Below are 13,816 nucleotides of genomic sequence, written 5' to 3' on the forward strand. Positions count from 1 at the left end.
CAATTGGCCGGACACCAAGAGGAAATGGGTGTAAGAAAATAATTCCACAATAAGCAACACATCAATTTTTTTTTCTTGTTTCAATTTGCTATATCAATTCTTATAGTTTGAGTCTGCTAAAGGGTATTTTACAAGGAAGATAATGATGATTTTTATGTGTTAATGAACACTTTTATTGTTTTGATCTTTTCAAGTAGATAGTCATAAATAAAAAATTTCTTCCCTCTTCTCGGCTCCTGCAAGAATATTTTTTAAGCAAAGATAGGATAATTTGTTGTCCTAATAAAATTTCTTTGGGGTTATTACCATGTATCTCATGCTAATGAGCTCATGGTCTGTTAATAGAGTTGGACAGTCTTTGCCAAACAATTGCTTAAGGGTGTGCCTGAAGCAAAGCATATTGTACTGTTTGAAAGACCAGGAAGAGACTGCAAAGTCTCTATCTGCTCTTTTTCCTTTTTTATTGAACAACTTCTAATGCAGCATACTTACAAAATATTTACTGTACTCACTTATAAAATTAATGGCAATGAAAAAGATTGGAACTTTCTTTAATTCTCACCTCCTCCTCTTTTCCATACTGTCAACACAGTCTTTGTTCTTTACAGTCTAAATACTGGTGCATAATGCCCTGTCTGCCATTGGAACAGCCTTGCAGTGTCTTTACTTGCAGCAATGAGTTTGGCATCTATGAGAAACTTTACTAGCTGAAATAAACTGGGATAAGTCCTTGCTGCTTAAGAAAATTTATTTCTCTACCAGTGCTTATTTTCTAATGTGAAGGAAAGTTCAGTCTTCAGATTTACACTAATATTGTATCAGTCCTTAACTAGGCTGCCATGCTAGGACAAGTGGAGAGAGGGAGATTTTTGCATACTGTCTCCCTGTTTTACCTAACAGTCTTTTATGAAAGAATAATGGCTTGGGAATAGCAGAGTATTTTTTCTATTGAAAGTGGATTGTGAAGGAGAAATGTGAATTACAAGGGTAAAAGAACCCTTGTTGCTGCGCAGAGAGTGTTAATAATCATGATCCGCTTTACCGTGCTTGGATTTTTTTGCACGGTAGTTTTGTTTACTTTCCTACCCCTGCAACCACCACAACAAAGTATCACTCCCTGGTATTTTTTCTTTTAATTTATGAAAAGCTGCATATTTGTCTGTAGTGAAGCTATCAGTTTAAAAACCACACACTACTCTGAATTTTTTTGTTGGACTGGTGGTAATCTAGTGAGAGAAAACAGAACATATAAATATAATGCCTGCAATAAGAAAATGCTTATATGTAAACTCCTGCTTTGTGTTATTTTCTTCAGTAAAAAAGAAAGCCAGCAGTGTTTAAAAATCATGGAGATCAAATGTGCTTTCCCTAGAAAATGGAGCAGGCAGCAGAGAAATTCTGCCAATATCCATAGCAGATAGTGACAATAAAAAAAAAGAAAACAAAACCACAACCAAAACAAACAAAAAATGAACAAACAAAAAACCACCTTGTACTAGATTTTAGGAGCTGAGATGAAATTTGTGAAAAAAAACAGCTGAAAATGTGAATAAAATTCCTTGCAATAGTTTGAGATGCAGTTTGAGATGCAGAATGCCTGTATGTGATACAGGAAAGAAAGTTGTGTCCAAAGTTGAAGTGTAACTCATTTGTTTTACATCTCCCTTTGCTGTTCATTAATTGTTATTAACAGGAGTCTTCAATGGCATTTTTCATTGGCCAATCCTCAGTAGCAAACTAATTTGGTTTAAAAGCACAGAGGAAAGAATTTTTCTTGTAAGGGCAAAATTCTACTTTGCAGTGAGAGTAGTAAAAGTAATCCATTCAACCTACAACTGGTCTGTACCACAGGGGATCAGTTGCCCTTACAGGTCTCTGTCACAGTCACTTTTGTTAATAAGGTGTGTATTCACAGTTAACAAAACTAAAAAATTGCCAGACTACATCAGGGACACTGGGAAAAAAATATATATATATATGTGTGTGTGTGTATATATATGTTTAAAGACAAAACAACTTTTTTCATTCTCAGTAAAACATATACTCAGCCTCTGCAATAGTATCTGGATACTGGACATCTGCAGGTTGCAATCAAATAGGAATTTTCTTGCCCACTAGGAGCTGTCTGCATTAAAGTTTTGTTTACAGGCTTTGTTAGCCTAAAAATTATTTTATTCTTTACTGCAAAATGGCACAAAAAAAGTAGTATGCTCTGCCCTCCCATCACATAGAAGCTCAGAACACTAGGTGTAGTTGAATGATATCAAGGAAGAAAGGTGTTCAACTCCTCTAAGGGAGAGAAAAGAACTGAACATCAAGGGCAGCTCTGAATGGAGCTGGTGAATGAACAGAAGAAAAAGCTACTCTTTTAAAAAAAGTGGTGATTGCTGCAACATTTTACAAAGGCGTGATTTGAGATTGTGTAGCAGAGCATGGCTGTGCAAGCAAGCAGACACATAGAAAAGGCCATCCCATAACCTTTTTTAAAAAGTGGTGATGTCAAATCTCCAAACAGAATGAAGAATGTCTGGGACATTTTATGTGGAAAATATATGATGCCAGTAAGAGTCGGGAATTCAGCAGATGAATTTCAAAACTAAACATTTTGAGTTAAGGTGATGGATTAATAACTTTTACATATAGGGTTTTGAGAATCAAGAATTTCACTAGAGATGACCACAAAAAAATCACTCTCACACTATGTAATCAGAGTCTGCAGTATGTGTCCTTTAGGCTTTTAGTTTGTGGGGGTTTTTTGACACCAGCTTTTTTCTGTTCTTAAGAAGTAAGGGCTCATTATCTGAAAGAAAAGGCTTTCCAGAGTTTAAAAATTGCCACATTTTTGCTCCTGCTCATGAAAGAAAGACTCAAGGATTCCTTAACATAGGACAAATATTCTTCTGAATTTTTTTCAAAAGCACCCTTGAACTAAATTCTAAACATAATTTTCTGTCAGATTTAGCATAGGTTAAAATTGTCAATAAAGATACTTCTTTAAGTTATCAATGAATACAGCTTGTGAGGTCCATTAGATAAACTCAATACAAAATACTGCTTTAATAATCTTCTGAATGTCTCAAAGTCTCAGAGTAGAAGAAAATATGGCTGTTGATTGTCTATGACAAATTTTAGTTCAAGTGCAGATTATTTTTTATTTCTTTTTATGTCTCTATTGAGAATTTTATGTGGCTAAAGTCATCACTATTAATAAGATTTTGTATTTGTTGTGAATTTCTTTGATACTTTTGATATACTTTCTATATCAGTGTAATACCTTTTGTAATAATAATATAGGTTATGTATTTTTGAGTCCAGCTGTTAAAGCACCTTTTATTTTAGAGTGAATAGGAATTTAAATTTGCCAAGAAATATTCTGTAGAGGATTATTATATGGTATTATGATATTATCAGAAGTGTCTAAATCCATTTTTAACTTAAAATAAGAATATTTAAGCATGAGAATCCTGACATGGTCCAAGAAAGGAACATCAAAGGACTCAGAACGCTGTTTATACTTTAAGTGTCTCCTTATTGAATAAGTCAATTTTTCAAAAGTAAATGCAAAAAGTGATAATAATAAAAATAATTATTTTTCTTGCTTTGGGATTGGAGTGAAATAAATAAACAAAGCATGGCAGAAATATGTGTAATATTAAGTTTAGTAATAAGCACATTCATTTGGTGGATTTTACAGCTGGAAGACCAGAACTTTGTTTTAAGGTCTGAGCACCTTTTATCTCAACCATCATAAATTTTAAATTGTTCCTTCAGTGCTCCATGTATGCCTATGCCAAGATGAGATGTAAATGAGTAGCAAGTCCCAGATTAAAGTGCATTGTCTGGAAGTGGAATGGTTGCAACTGTTAATAACAATATAAAATTGAATCTTCTTCTGTATGACCCATTGCCATTAAAAAGCCGTCAAAGGAGTATATTTGTTCCACAGATGATTGTTCCGTTTGAGAAATTAATAGTCTAAGGTACAGTTCTTGCTTTCATTTAGCAATATATTTTCCTCTAAGAACTGATAACTGTTAAGATCTTCCCACTGCCTTTAACTGTGAGAGCCTTTGTAGAATCTTTTTAAACATAAAGATGAATAGAAGTACTTGAATCAAGACACATTAAATAATTCTAAATATGTTTTCTTTCATCATGTCTATTGCAATAAATAAATTAAGATTTGTATATTCCTCACTGAACAGCTCAGAATAGATGAAAGTGGGAAATATATTAAGGAAACCTTCAGTCTTTGAGAACCTCTCTCTCATCTGTCACGGTCAGCCGAAGTTTATCAAGAGTGGCCTTGCCATGACATCAGCCAGCACCTATAGGACTTCTGGGTGAATTGCATCAGGCCCCATAGATTATATGTGTGTCCCATTTGCCTATGTATTTCCTGAACTGAATCTTTTCCATTAGGTTATGTCTTTCTTTCAGCCTCTTCCCCTGGTCTCTGGGGCCTCATTTCGTTGGTCTTTCTGGTTAGGTGGCCTATACAAACACCAACTATAACATCACTATTATTTACATGTATTATTTGTGATCCTAATGTTGAGTTAAGAACTTCTGTAACTAAATGTCCTCCTAAAATAAATCAGATACTATTCAGGGTCTTTTTTGGTTCTCTGAGCTGGCAACGTTTTCCAAGGAGACTGATTGATATACTTGGTTTAGTAGAAATTTCTTGCTCAGATTATTATCTAAGTTTTAATAAATGGTGGTGGGCTCTGTGCAATATAAGATGGGTTTCTTCATAGGGATGTATGAAGTAAACACAATGCTTCTGACTTCATTCATATCTTTTTAAAGAAATCAAATTAATGTGGATGTATTTAGATGTCTGGTCTGAATATCAGGTCTGACTTAAAATCTTATCTGAAAGCTACTGAATTTCTTTGCAGGTTAATCTCTGGGCCTCTGGATTTTCTCATTAAAATGTATGTCCCTTACTGATGTATTACGATGTTTCTCTGCTGGGCCTATTTCCAGATTATTGCTGTTCAATCTCCAATTCCTCTGTTTTTCATCAGTGTTGAATTACAGTTGGGTTTGCAAATCTAGCTTCTGAAATAACACCTGTCCCTTTCAAATGAAATGGCTTAGACTGCTCTTACTTGGTCTTTAGTGTATTCTTTGACAAAGAGATTTTCGTAGTTTTTGTTTGACTGTAGTGATGGCAATGTAAATAAATCTTGGGGCAGGGGTCAAGGAGGGAGTACAGGAAAAGAGAAGGTAATTACTATTTGTTTGGATGCAGGCGTAGCATAAAGTAAGGCTGTGAATGTCACAGAGATGTACCAGAGTCAAAGGCCTGTACACCAGTAGTTTTCTGTGACTGGGGATTATCCCTGATGCCTCTTTCACAAGCACATAATACCCCACTCCTGCAAGGTGGACACAGTCTCCTTTTAGGAATTCCTAAAATTAACTGATAAAAACAAAAAAAAAATTAAGCCAAAAATATGTTTTGTCCAACCTGATTTTGGCATTTATTGCTATTCTGTCAGAACTTATGAACATACTATGCCCAAATCCACTTTGATTTTAAAAAGGCATTGGCTGGGTTTATATATGCCCTCTCTCTCATGATCCCTCCCTACAAAGTAGCAATGACTCCAGTTTTTACTTTCTCTGTCATTAGGACCTTATAGAAATCATTGTGGTAACATTACTAAAAGTCAGAAGTATGGAAGAAATACTTTCAATTTATTTTTTTAATACACCCAGTTTATTTTTTTTTTATACAGCATGCTTCTTCTTTCCTCCAGATCTGTATCAGCCTTTGCAGAATGAGAACTGAGTCTGCTACGTCTGCAGGACATTTCCTCATTCCCCCCCACAGAATCACTTCATACACTATTCCCCTGTGCAATATTCATGTCTCTGTCAATGGGGGTCCTGAAGATGGACAATGAGAGCAGAATAATCAAGAGGCCTTTAATGAAGATCTGAGTAAAAAATGCAGTTACCTACTGAGTTAATTAAAATTTTCCACCTGAACTCTCAGGGGTATTCTTGTAGAGAAAAAAATGCCAAGACTTTGATTGTAAAATGTGAAGAAGTTTCAAACCTGGATGTCTTGTGTAGAGTTAATAATATATCCCACATGCTATTTACCTTTGGCCCAAGAACCATTCAGTGACCTGAAGGAAGGTAAATTAATATCTTACACATCCCAGACTCTCCATACATCATAAACTGAGATAAAATGAGGAGCATCTCCAACAGACGATTCAGGTCTCAGAACTCTGTAGGTCTCCAGTGATGTAAAGTAAACCTTAACTTGTTAAATTCAACCTTTGAATATTTTTCAAGATAAAATTGAGGAGCCACTGTGAGTCATGTTTATTTTCCAGTGTGGGGGTAAATGTACTGTCCCATGAGAGTTGGAGGGACTGTATGGTATGTTTATAGTATAGTTTGACTGTTTTGATTATATTTTCCCAATGAACGGAAGAACAAAATATGCTGAAAAGCATAATGGTAATTACTGAATTATTTAAAATTAATATGTAATGACACTGGGTAAAACAGAGTGCATTGATCGATTTCTTGGTGAGATATTAACATATTACATAAAATGCTACATTTCAGAAGTAACAAATTAAAAATAAAGATTAAGCTATACTCTATAGAATGAGATATATTTTCCTTTAAATATTCTTCTTCTTTTCCCCTTTAAAATTTGGAAATTTGTCAAAATTGTAATTTCCGCCAAATCAGTATTTATAGTGATAAATATGTTAATTACACAATCTCTAATTATGTCTGTTTTCACCTCATTAGCTGCCAGCAGACTACTTTGCTGCTCAAGGGGAAAAAGAACCTTGACCAAATGAAATGAAGTCTGGAGCAATTCCATAATTGAGTGTTTGTGCTCACATATAAATCTATTTGTTCTGGCTTGATTTGCTTGCCTTCCTTTAAAGTCTCTCCGATAAACAAAAATATCTTCCTTTTTAATTAATGGCAGTAAAAACTGAGCCTTATATAAATTCTAAAATAAATCCTTGGCATTAGTTTCAGGCTGCAGAAATACATTTTAATTTACTCAGCTGAATGGAAACCTTATATAATTCTAGTCTTGTGGAATTTACTGCATGTAGTCTAAGCTCCTAGATCCATCTTACAAACAGAATGTTGTATGGATTACTATGGATCCATTACAAGCATTCCAAATAATAAAGTGAGGCATTTCAGATTTCTATCTAGACTTTAGACATATGAAAAAGATGAATAATGGTTCAAATTCTATCCTTAAACATATTTCTAGTTTAAAAATCCATTTGCAATTAACAGATGGATTTGGGATAAAACCAGACTTACTGAAAGACATGCTGACTTTATATCTAGCAGACACTGAAGGAGACGGAAGAAGGTTCTTGAACTGGGTAAAGTTCAATTTAGGATACAGCTGCTGCGCTGTAAGAGTAGACTAAACAGTAAAGCTGCAATAAATAGAGCAAAAAGTAACCTGTAGGAATAGAGAAACTAAGAAACTAATAGAGTTTCTATTAAAGAAACTAATAACTGAGGGTTATTTAGTTTGGCTGATAGGAGAAAGGTTCTGAAAAATCTAACTGAAGTAATTGAAAGGCATTTTTTTGAATGCTTTGAAAATTACCTTGAAAAGTGTAGAGTTTAAAATATTTATTCTATAATTTTGCATTAATTGATGTGAAAAACTAGGTTAAAGTTTTTGCAAATTGAGGAATCAGGAGTAATAATATCAGAAATTAAAAAAAAATACCCAGAGAGTAAGACAGATACAGACATATTAAGGGGAAAAAATGAGCAGAGGAATAATTACAATGATGAAGTTAATGGAAGCTGAAATAAAATCTAATATGGCTTATTGCAAAATAATTTTACTTAAATAATATGCTATACTTCTTTGACATTATAATTGATTATTCTTAGATAAGCAAGAAAAGCTATTTCCACTGAGACTGGAAAATACTCATGATCTATAATAGTCACAGAAAAAAATTAAATTGCAGGATTATGTGTACTCTCACCTGTGTCTTTTCAAGATGGTAAATTAAAATAAGGCCAAGAAGTGCTATTTAGATGCTTAGACTAAGAAAAGACTCATCATTAAAAAGCAACAGATGAGAAAAATTTGGCTTCTTCTGTATGACAGAACAAAAGTAGAAAATAGCTGTGATTTCTCTCTATAAATGCATATGAAAGCTAAATTCCAGGAAGAAAGAAGAACTATTCAAACTAGTAGATAATATCATCATAAGAAAATGTACATATGAAGCAACTTGCAGTTATTAAAGGCAAATATTAAGAGATACACAACTAATCTGGTGTAGTGGAAAGGGTCCCTGTCCATTGCACACAGTTTAGAAATAGGTGATCTCTAAGATCTCTCCCAACACAAATCATTCTACAACTCTATGGCAAAAGTAAAACTTTCATGATCACCTCACCAAAAGTTAGATTTGCAGTACCTGTGAAGACACCAGATTCTTTTCAGTTTCCATCCTTGTTGTGGTTTTATTTATTTTAAACTAAATCTTCATCTTTGAGTCAATAGTTTGTTTCCAAACCAATTTCTATGCCTTTTAGGTACTTCTTTTAAACTTTATTTGTTAAACTAGTCTAGAAAACAGTGTTATCTATCCAACCACTTAAAATAACACTCTTACTATCAATGCTTGAAACTGTGGTCTTTTACTTTTCCTCTTTATGTGTTTTTAATGATAATTTCATTTTAAAAAATACAACCCAAAATCCCAGTACAAAACTTTAAATCTTTTTTTTTTCATGAAAATGTATATAATTGTAGTTCTGTAAACTACAAAATTTGCCTTTCTTGCTGATGTTTATCTTTTGAAGAACAGGCTTCTGTTTAACTTCTGTTCTGCTGAACATTGCTTTGCATGTACTTATGATCCAATTATGTTTTCTTCATGAAGTGATTGATGCCTGTCACAGGCTGTGCAGTTATGTACTTGAATAAAAGAACAAGCATAAACTTTAATTCTGAGTTATTTTCTTAATTTATTTACCTAGCCTTAAAAATATTAACTGCATTAAAAGGTCAGATGCTTCCACTTCAGTAAGGCTATATCAGTTCTCATGGCTTACAACCTGGACCAACATAGATATCTTATTATTTGTCCTAAAACCATGTTATTCTTTCAAGCTACGGTGAAAAAAGTCAAATCTACTGTTCTTTCACCTGTTCTCCAAAAATTTAGAAAAATTTAAAAAATTAAAAATCAATTCTTAAATAAAATTTTAAAAAATCAAATTATGATAGAGAGATAACTTCATTAGTCACACACACTACATCTTGTATGTGTTTTTTAAAAATTAGGGAGACAATAGAACTTCAGTCACAGAATCACAAAGTGGTTGAGATTCAAAAGGAGCTTTAGGAGTCCCCTTGTCCAATCTCCTTGCTCAAGTAGGGAGGCCTACAGATGATTGCCCAGGACCATGTCCAGGTGGACTTGAATATCTTCAAGGGTGGAAAATACACAACAGTTGTGGGCAACTTATGAGGCAACAGTGTTCAGTTGCCCTCATATTGAAAAACTTCTTCTGAATGTTTAGAAGAAGCCTCCTGTGTTTCAGTGTCTGCTTACTGCCTGTTGTCCTCACACTGGGCACCAATTAAAAGAGCCTGGCTCCATCTTCTGCACTTCCTCCCTTCAGGAACTTATGAACAGCAATTAGATCTCTCCCAAACCTTCTCTTCTCCATGCAGAACAGCCTTTCCCACTCTCTCAGCCATTCCTTAGGACAGAGATGCTCCTGTCCCATCCTCATCCTCATGGCACTTTGTTAGATTCTCTCTGGTACATCCACGTGTGTTTTGTTCTGGAGAAGCAAGAACTGCACACAACAATGCAGATGTGATTTTACCAGTGCTAAATAGAGGGGAAGGAGCATCTCTCTTGACCTGCTGAAAACGCTTTGTCTAATACATGCTGGGAGAGCATTAACCTTTTTTTTTTTTGGCTCAAGGGTACATTGCTGGTTCATGTCCAGCTTGGTGTCCAGTTGCAGGAGTTCACACTTCCCCTTGCTGATCTGGAGGACATTCCTCTCAGATCATTTCTTCAAGGACCCTCTGGACAGCAGCAATGTTCTCTGTCACTTCTGTCAGTTTTGTGCCACCTGCAAACTGAGGATGAACTCTGCACTCCAATCTTTTTGGTGATGTGGACTCAATATTGATTTCTGGGGTACACTGCTAGCTACTGGCTTCCAACTAGACTTTATATCTCTTATCACCACCCTCTGAGCCCAATCATTAAGACAGTTTTAACCCACCAAATTGCTTTCTCATTCAGCTCACAGTTCATCAACCTCTCTATGAAGATCTTAGGGGAAATTTAGGGGAAACTTCAGTCAAAAGGAAGTTTGTTGGCTGGGGTTGATTAAACAAGGTTATGATTTGGTACATTTCAAGACTGTTGTGTGAATGAACATGACGTACAAAATTTCCATTTCTCTATATTTGAAGTATGTCTTTTAATTGGACAATATTTTTAAAATATTTCAGCTAGTTTGAATTATCATTGCAGAAAACATGGAAATATATTCATCTGGGACTATACAGCACATGTTGAATCTTGTTTTAGTCACATGGATGCAGTTGAGTAAGTTGGGAATTAATCCCCTAGGCATGTTAATGTGCTTTTTTGACAACTGTTATTAAATCTAACAAGATATTTAAATTGCAGATATTTTTCTGACTGAATATTCAAAAGGTACTTGACAGCCAATCACCTGTGTCCCAGATGTGTTTCCCTGTTGCAAGTGTATCCTGTGACTTTGGCTTTTAGCTTAGATAGTTTATTCTGCCTGTGGAACCTTGGTGTCACAGATCACAAAATGACAGAATCGTTAGGGTTGGAAGGGACCTCTGGAATACCACCTAGAAAGGGTTAAACCGGAATGTGTCCAAGTGAGTTTTGAATGTCTCCAGAGAGGGAGGTTCCAGGACCTCCTTGGGCAGTCTTTTCCATAGAAAGCCTCATGAACTTCCTCCTCCTGGTCAGGCACCCTATAGCAGCTGCCCACTTATATTATCCAGTCATATTATCACCCATATTATCTACTCCCTTATTTCTCACCCATGGTCTCTCAATTCATTTGTTTGCCCCTGGACAGTGCTTGAGACATTCCAGATGCTCCCTCACATAGAGAGCAAATCCATCACCTTACCTCTCTTACCTAAGAAGGTCGGAGCCATCCATGACAACATTCCAGTCATGTGAGCTGTCACACCATTTCTCTGTAATTGCAATGAGATTTTGTATCAATTTTTAATTCTTCTACTTTACTCCCCCTACTGCATACATCTGTGTACTCTTTATAGCAAGGATTTGTTTTCCTCATCCTAAATTCAGCATTTGTATCAGGGAAAGCCTCATTATTTTTTGTGGGTTTTTAAAATAGATTTGTGCTGAATGCCTCAGGTCTCAGCATAGAACATTTTGGAACTCTGTTGGTAACATATGTTGACAATTTTCACAGTACACATAAATATATATTATTCTTTTCTTACTTCTTGATTTATTCCACAAAATAACCTTCCTAGGCTTTAAGCATCCTTAATTTAAAAGCTTGAGAAGAATTTTAAAAAGTAAATAATCTTGAATCTACCTTGCTAAGTGACTGCTCACGTAAGACTGCTGTTTTATTGGTGGGAATTATTATTTAAAACACCTATATAGACAGTTCCTGACTAGATAATAGATTCGTATGACTATTTATTTATTCTTGGGTTTTTTTCTTTTTAAATGTATTTTCTTCTAATTGTCTTAATACTGAACTCTTAACCTCAAGTTACTGGCTGCTTGAATTCTTCCTGAATCCATTTCTGATGGCTGTTAACACTCATACCACTTTTAATTTTTCCAGCAGCAAAACTTTTAGGAATAGTTGTGCATGAATTCTGTATTACAATTTTTAGTTTGGAAAATTTCAGATGTACACTCCTTTGGAATATTTTGCTGAATAGCAGATGTCTTTTTTTTCTTTGTTTTGTTTGTTTTGCCTTTGGAAGGGGTTGGAGGGTGGTCTCAGATCTTTGCCTTTGTATAATCCTTCTTACTTAAGCTATCTCTGACACTTAAAAGAAAATCCAGTCTTCTGAATCTTGCTAGACAGGTATCCTGTTTTTTCTTCTCATAGGAATTGAGTCTGTCAGGTCTGCTCCAAGTATGCTAGGTCACCCTTTTCAGGAACTTACACAGATAAATCACATAAGTGGGAGCAAATGTCTGGTAGTTGGGTGGGGGTGTGTGTGTGTGTGTGTGTGTGTGTGTCTATAATTAGAGAAGAGATAATGAGTTTGCAGCCTGAGATGTCCCTTGATAATTTGTTCATCCTAAGTGAAGATAACAAGAGAGAATTGAGGAAGGCAAGAGGAAAGGATGGGACTCTTTTTGGGCATCAGCAATGATTTACTGATTATTAGTGAGAGCTCTCCACTCCAGTGCTTAACTAATAAACAATGTGTGAAAGAAATACATGGACCTTACATTCACTCTACTATTGAAATTATTTTAATTAGGACCCAGCACTGAAGTCCACCTTTATAGATTATTTCTAACTGCATGTTGGGAGGAATTCACTTTGGAGAATAACCTTTCCATATATTCAAAATGTAGTGGCATGTTTACACCTAGGTAATTATAATCCAAGCTCAATAAGTAGAGAAACAAATAAGTAAAAATATTCCATATACTAAAGGACTGTTTGTAAGTGCAATGATATAAAGGTGGAGCAAAAATCTGCTTGAATGCTACTTGCTTTCTGGATTTTTTTCTTAAAACAAAACATTCCTTTATGATAATTTTTTGGCTTTTCCTTCTCCTTTTTGAAACCTAAAGAGAAGTCTGTTACTTGATTTTTCCTAAGATTTAAGGAATTTTGCATTTGTCCCAGACAGACTGACTTTTTATTTAAAATTTCCTTTCATGTTTTTTCTGTGTCCTGATAAGGAAAATTATAACATAAGATATAAAATATGATTTATAAATCATCATTATTAACTAAAGTTATGTTTTTCGTGAGAAGAAATTATTTTCTTTTGCGGGAATACTATAACTATTATTATACCACACCACCTATATGACTATTGTGTGGTGTCTCACAGATTTGCTTAATTTAATTAAACCAATGATATTGAGCAAAAAAAAGGCATGGTGTAAACTGTAAATCTTCCCTAACATAAAAATTTTGCTCAAACTTGATGCTCTTGTATATACTAGGACCATAATGTTTCTGCTAGTGGTCTTTTTTAAAAGAATAAAGAAGACCTTACATGTCAATGACACTTGAAATTCCTTTAAAACACATCTTAAACTAGAATCTCAGTCTGTCATATTTGAGAGCTTAGGGCAAGCTGTGTTGCAGCTCACTGAATAGAAAACCAGAAAATTTCCTTTAAATAAATTTCATATGTACAGAGTAGTTTGATATAATGATCTATAAAAGCAAATACATAGAAATTAGACAAAAATTTAATTTTCAGTTACTTGAATTTCACATTTGTTGTGATTTAAGCCCTCCCAGCAATGCAGCACCAACTGCTCATCCAATCCCAACCCCAGTGAAATGAGGAAGAGAATCAAAAGTTGAGATAAGAATGAAGAGTCTAATAATGGAAACAAAACTAAAGAATAAATAATAAATTATTAGAATTGTTATTATTATGGGAAAAATAAAACAAAGGAAAAACAAATTATGCACACCACATGCTGACCAATGTCAAACCTCATCCCTGAACCTTGATCATTCCTCTTTCCAAGTAATTCTCCCAGTTTATATACTGGGCATA

The sequence above is a fragment of the Ammospiza nelsoni genome, chromosome 1 (assembly GCF_027579445.1).
Source record: "Ammospiza nelsoni isolate bAmmNel1 chromosome 1, bAmmNel1.pri, whole genome shotgun sequence".
Lineage (NCBI taxonomy): Eukaryota > Metazoa > Chordata > Aves > Passeriformes > Passerellidae > Ammospiza > Ammospiza nelsoni.